Below are 6,000 nucleotides of genomic sequence, written 5' to 3'. Positions count from 1 at the left end.
AAATGGTGTGGAAAGGAACCGCCTCGAGCCACGCCCCTCGCGGCTCCTGACTGGACGCGGGAAGTGACGTCTGCGCGCACCACGCGGCAGTCGTCCCGCCCATGTCCAGCTCGGACCGGACGGGGCAGCTTCGGGTCTGTGTCCCGCGCACGTCCCTGGCAGCCCCTGAGCGGGCGCGTACCCGCCTGTCCGTCCGCCAGAACCTCGCCCTGTAGCTTGGCCCTGCCTGCCCTTGTCTGGGAGGAGGAACGCGCAGTAGGAGCCCAGAACCTGTCTTCTGCCACGCTGCCTGCCCGCGCCCAGCACGGGCGGGACAGGCCGCACTGTTCCTCCTCATCCAGCAGAGCCACTCAGGGCCGGGCAGAGGGCGAGGTTCTGAACCTAGACCTGCGCCTCACTCGTCCAGGGAGGCCAGGCAGCCACCGGCGAGGAAGGAGGTGGCGTTCTGAGCGCGCACTGGAAAAAGTCATTAGCGGCAGTGCAGAGGGCGGGAGGAGGCGCCCTCCGACAGCTTCCGGGTCGCGTTAGGGGTAGCAGGAGCGCTAAGGGGGTGGGGTGCTGGCGGGAGACTGACAGGTTCCCGGTCCAGTCAGGGGCAGAAGGAGCGCCAAGGGGGTGGTGTGCTGGCGGGAGACTGACAGGATCCCGGTCCAGTCAGGGGCAGGCAGCACCGCCAAGGGGGTGGGGTTTAGGCGGGAGACTGACAGGTTCCCCGTCCAGTCAGGGGCAGAAGGAGCGCCAAGGAGGTGGGGTGCTGGCGGGAGACTGACAGGATCCCGGTCCAGTCAGGGGCAGGCAGCACCGCCCAGGGGGTGGGGTTTAGGCGGGAGACTGACAGGTTCCCCATCCAGTCAGGGGCAGAAGGAGCGCCAAAGGTGTGGGGTTTAGGCGGGAAACTGATAGGATCACGGTCCAGTCAGGCGCAGGCAGCACCGCTAAGGGGGTGGGGTTAAGGCGGGAGACAGACAGGTTCCCCGTCCAGTCAGGGACAGAAATCGCTCCAAGAGGGTGAGGTTTAGGCGGGAGACTGACAGGATCGCGGTCCAGTCAGGGGCAGGCAGGGGAGCCAGTGAGCTGTGGTTTGAGCGGCAGACTGACAGGTTCCAGGTCCACTGGGGTAGGGAGGGGAGCTGAGGAGGTGGGGTTCTGGCTGCAGACTTGGAGGTTCCGGGTCCCATCGGGGCAGGCAGAGGAGACGAGGTGGGGTCCAGGCTGCAGAAAGAAAGATTCCTCGTCCAGCAGGGGCAGGCAGAGCAGATAAGGAGGTGGGGTTCTGGCCACAGACTGACAGGTTCCCGTTCGTCGAGTCAGGGGCACTCGGGTGAGCCAAGAAACTGTGGACGTTTACTTCTTCCTGAGAGGATGCGGTCTGAGAGGAGGAGCGTGGTGGGGGCAAGAGGTGCGGAGTCACCGCATGGACGCCGGGAGGCGGGTGAGAGCAGTCCTGAGGCGGGCAGCCAGCAGACTGACTCGTTTATTTCAGTTGCTACAGCTGCTTCTATGGCCAAGACAGCCCATCCAGTCAAGGGGCGGTCTAGGCCCTGACCAATCACAGGCTGTGGCCAGGCGGTTTCCAAAGCCATCCAATCACAGCCTGTGGCCAGGCAGGCTCTTGGTGCCAGGCAGGTTCTGAAACCATCCAGTCACGGCCCGCCATCAGTCAGGCTCTGTTGTCATGTGGTTTCTGAAAGCATCCAATCACGGCCGGCTGGCTGTCAGTCAGGCTCTGTTGTCATGTGGTTTCCTCTGTTGTCATGTGGTTTCAGAAGCCATCCAATCACGGCCTGGTGCCAGGCAATTTCTGTGGTCAGCGGCCATCTTGGCATGACCTTTTCTCCTCGGCGGCCATCTTGGCATGACCTTTTTCCCTCAGTGGCTATCTTGACATGACCTCTTCACCTTAACGACCTTTTCACCTTACCCCTTGCCATAGTGCACAGGGAACCTGTCAGCCTGCGACCAGACACTCCCCCTTAGCTCTCATGCCTGGACATTTTGGTCCAGGATCCTTTCCGTCTGTGGCCAAACCTGGGAACCTTTCCATCTGTGGCAGGAATCTCACGTCCTTGGCTCACCTGCCTGCCCCTGAGGGGACCAGGAACCTGTCGGTCAGCAGCCAGAGCCCACCCCCTTAGTCTCCACTGAGTGGCCCTGACGGGACCGGGAACCTGTCGGCCTGCTGACAGAACCCCACGTCATTGGCTCCGCTGACTGCCCCTGACAGGATGGGAACCTGTCCGTGTGTGACCGGAAACCAACCGCTTTAGCTCCTCTGCCTGCCCCTGATGGAGGTGGAATCCGTCACTCTGCGGCCAGAACCCCACATCCTTGGTTCCACTGACTTCCCCCTAATGGACCCAGAACCTCTCGGCCTCTGGCCAGACCCCACCTCCTTGGCTCCCCTTCCTGCCCCTGATGGGACCGGGAATCTGTCAGTCTGCCGCCAAAACCCCACCCCTTAGCTCCCCTGCCTGGCCGTTCTGGACTGGGAACCTGTCAGTCTGCGACCAGAACCCCACCTCCATGGCTTCCCTGACTGCCACTGACAGAACTGAAACCCTGTCAGTCTGCGTCCAGAACCCCGCCTCCTTAGCTCCCCTGCCTTTCCCTGATGGGACCAGGAACCTCTCAGTCTCTGAGCAGAACCCCACTCCATCTGCTCCCCTTCCTGGACATCCTGCACCGGGACCTGCCAGTCTGACTCCAGAACCCAAACTCCTTAGGCTCCCCTGCCTGCCCCTAACAGCACCGGGTCATGTCAGTCTGCGACCAGAGGCTCACCTGTCTGCCCCTGACTCGACCTGGAACCTGTCAGTCTGCGGCAGGAATCCCACGTCCTTAGCTCCGCTGCCTGCCCCGAACAGAACTGGGAACCTGTCAGTCTGTGGCCAGAACCCCACCTCCTTAGGCTCCCCTGCCTGCCCCTGACTGGACCAGGAACCTGTCAGTCTGCAGCCAAAGCCACACCCAGCTTGGCTCCACTGAGTGCTCTTGACAGGACCGGGAACCTGTCAGTCTGTGGCCAGAACCCCACGTCCTTAGCTGCCCGCCCGCCTTTGATAGACCTGGAACCTGTAGTCTGCAAAAAGAACCCCACCACCCTGCCTCCCTGTCCTACTCCACACGGACATGGAACCTGAAAGTCTGCCGCCAGAACCCCACATCCTTAGCTCCTTTGGCTGCCCCTGATGGGACCAGGAGCCTGTCAGTCTGCATGCAGACTTCATGTCCTTAGCTCCCCTTATTGCCCCTGACTAGACCAGGAACCTGTCAGTGTGCAGCCAAACCCCACATCCTTAGCTCCACTGCCTACCCCTGTTGGAAATGGAACCCGTGAGTCTGTGGCCAGAACCCCACCCACTTTGGCTCCCCTGCCTGCCCCTGACAGGACCGGGAACCTGTCAGTCTGCGGCAGGAACCCCAAGTCCTTAGCTCTCCTGCCTGCCCCTGACTGACCCAGAACCTGTCACTCTGCGACAGTTCCTGATCCAGTCAGGGGCACTCAGTGGATCCTAAGGGAGTGGTTTCTGGCTGCTGCAGACTGAGAGGTTCCCTTCCCATCAGGGACAGGCAGGGGTCTAAAGAGGTGTGGTTCTGGTCACAGTCTGACAGATTCCTGGTCCTGTCATGGGCAGGCGAGGGAGCTGATGGTGTGGGGTTTGGGCCGCAGACTGACAGTTTCCCTGTCCAGTCAGGGGCAGGCAGGGAACCAAGAGGTGGGTTTCTGGCCGCAGACCAACAGGTTCCCATTCTCATCGTGGGCAGGCAGGGGAGCTAAGCAGGTGCAGTTCTGGCGGCAGACTGACAGGTTCCTGTGCCAATCAGGGGCGGGCAGGGGAGCCCAGGAGGTGGGGTTCTGGCGGGAGACTGGCAGGTTCCGGGTGCCGTTAGGGGCGTCAGGAGAGCTAAGGGGCTGGGTTTTGATAGCAAACTGACAGATTCCTGGTTCAGTCAGTGGACCCGCGAGGGAGCGAAGGGTGTGGGGTTCTGGCTGCAGACTGACAGGTTCCCTGTCCAGTCAGGGGTACTCAGTGGAGCTTAAGGGGGTGGGGTTATGGTGGCAGACTGACAGGTTCCTGGTCGTGAATGGATAGGCAGGGGAGCTAAGGGGGTGGAGTTCTGAACAGACTGAGGTTTCCTGGTCCCATCAGGGGCAGGCAGGGGAGCTGAGGATGTGGGGTTCTGGCCACAGACTGACGAGTTCACAGTCCTCTCAGGGGCATGCTGGGGAACTAACAAGGTGGGGTTCTATGTGCTGACTGACAGGTGTCCGGTCCTGTCAGGGGCACTCAGTGGAGCCTAAGAGGGTGGGGGTTCTGGCTGCAGACTGACAGTATGGACGGCCCAGTATGGACAGGCAGGGGAACTAAGGACCCTGGTTTCCTGCCACAGCCTGACAGTTCCAAGTACCGTCAGGGGCATGTGGGGAGCTGGCGAGTGGGGGTTCTAGATGCTAGCTAACAGGTTCCTCATCCAGTCAGGGGCATTCAGTGGATCCTAAGGCAGTGGGTTTCTGGCTGCAGACCGAGAGGTTCCCCGTCCCATCAGGGGCAGGCAGGGGAGCTAAGGGGGTGGGTTTCTGGCGGGAGACTGACAGGTTCCCCGTCCAGTCAGGGGTAGGCAGTGGAGCCTCAGGGGGTGGGGTCCTGGGCGCAGAATGACGAATTCACAGCCAATGGCTCCCCCCGTCTCAGACGCGGGGACCAATCAGACGCTGGGCGGGCGTGTGCTTCCTGTTTCAGCAGCTCGGGGCGGAAGTGGTGCTGAACCGCATTTCACACAGCTCTCTCCTCTCTTTTCTTTAAAAAAAAAAAAAAAAAAAAGCTGTGAGGCCTAATTTTCCTGACCTGAGCTATCATTTTCCTTTTATCATCTGTGGGCCATATTTCCTGGTTTCACATTGCCCAGCCACGCTAGGCTTGAACTGGGCGGAGCGCGGAGACCACAACTCCCTAACGGCTCAGCGAGAGCGTCGCTTTGCGTCTGGGCTGGTCTCGCCTGAGTGACAGGTCCGCTAGCCAATGGCTTCACGCGGCTCAGACACGGGGGGGGGGGGGGGCAATCAGATGCTGGGTGGTTGCGGGCTTCCTGTTTCTGCGGCTCCCGACGGAGGTGGTCTTGAAACAAACCACGTTCAACCCAGCTCACTTCTCTCTTTTCTTGAAAATAAAAGCTCTATGATCTAATTTTCCGGACCTAAGTTATCATTTTTGTTTTATCCTTTTTGGGCCATCTTTCCTGATTTCAAATGGTGCAGGCACACTTGCCTTGTCTGAACGCAGCCCTGAACTACAGCTGCCAGGAGCCCTAGCGGCGGCGGATGCGGCGTTCTACGACTGGGCTGGGCTCGTACGAGTGACAGGTAGCACAGCCTATGGCTTCTCCGGTCTCAGACTCGGGGACCAATCAGAGGCTGGGCGGGCGTGTGCTTCCTGTGTCAGCGGCTTGGGGCGGAAGTGGTGCTGAACCGCATTTCACACAGCTCTCTCCTCTCTTTTCTTTTAAAAAAAAAAAGCTCCTTGATGTAATTTTCCTGACCTAAATTATCATTTTGCTTTTATCATCTGTGGGCCATATGTGCTGGTTTCACACCGTCCAGCCACAGTAGGCTTGGACAGGGAGGAGCGGGAAGACTACAACTCCCAAATGGCTCAGCGAGAGCGTCGCTTTGCGTCTGGGCTGGACTCGCCTGGGTGACACGTCGGGCAGCCAATGGCTTCCCCCTGTCTCAGACCCGGGGGCCAATCACAGGCCGGGTTGGTGTGTGCGTCCTGTTTCTGCGACTCGGGGCGGACATGGTCTTGAAAGGAACCGCGTTTGAACCCAGATCTCTCCTTTTCTTGGAAAAAAAATAAAATAAAAGCTCTATGATCTAATTTTCCTGACCTAAGTTATCATTTTTCTTTTATCATCTGTTTGCCGTATTCCCTGGTTTCACATCGTCCAGCCACGCTCATAACTCTGTCTCCGTGTCGCGTTCTGCCTGCCTTAGAAAGGCAC

This window comes from Oryctolagus cuniculus, chromosome Y (assembly GCF_051225735.1).
Source record: "Oryctolagus cuniculus isolate XC-2025 breed Fujian yellow rabbit chromosome Y, ASM5122573v1, whole genome shotgun sequence".
Taxonomy (NCBI): domain Eukaryota; kingdom Metazoa; phylum Chordata; class Mammalia; order Lagomorpha; family Leporidae; genus Oryctolagus; species Oryctolagus cuniculus.
This window is presented reverse-complemented; position numbering follows the sequence as displayed.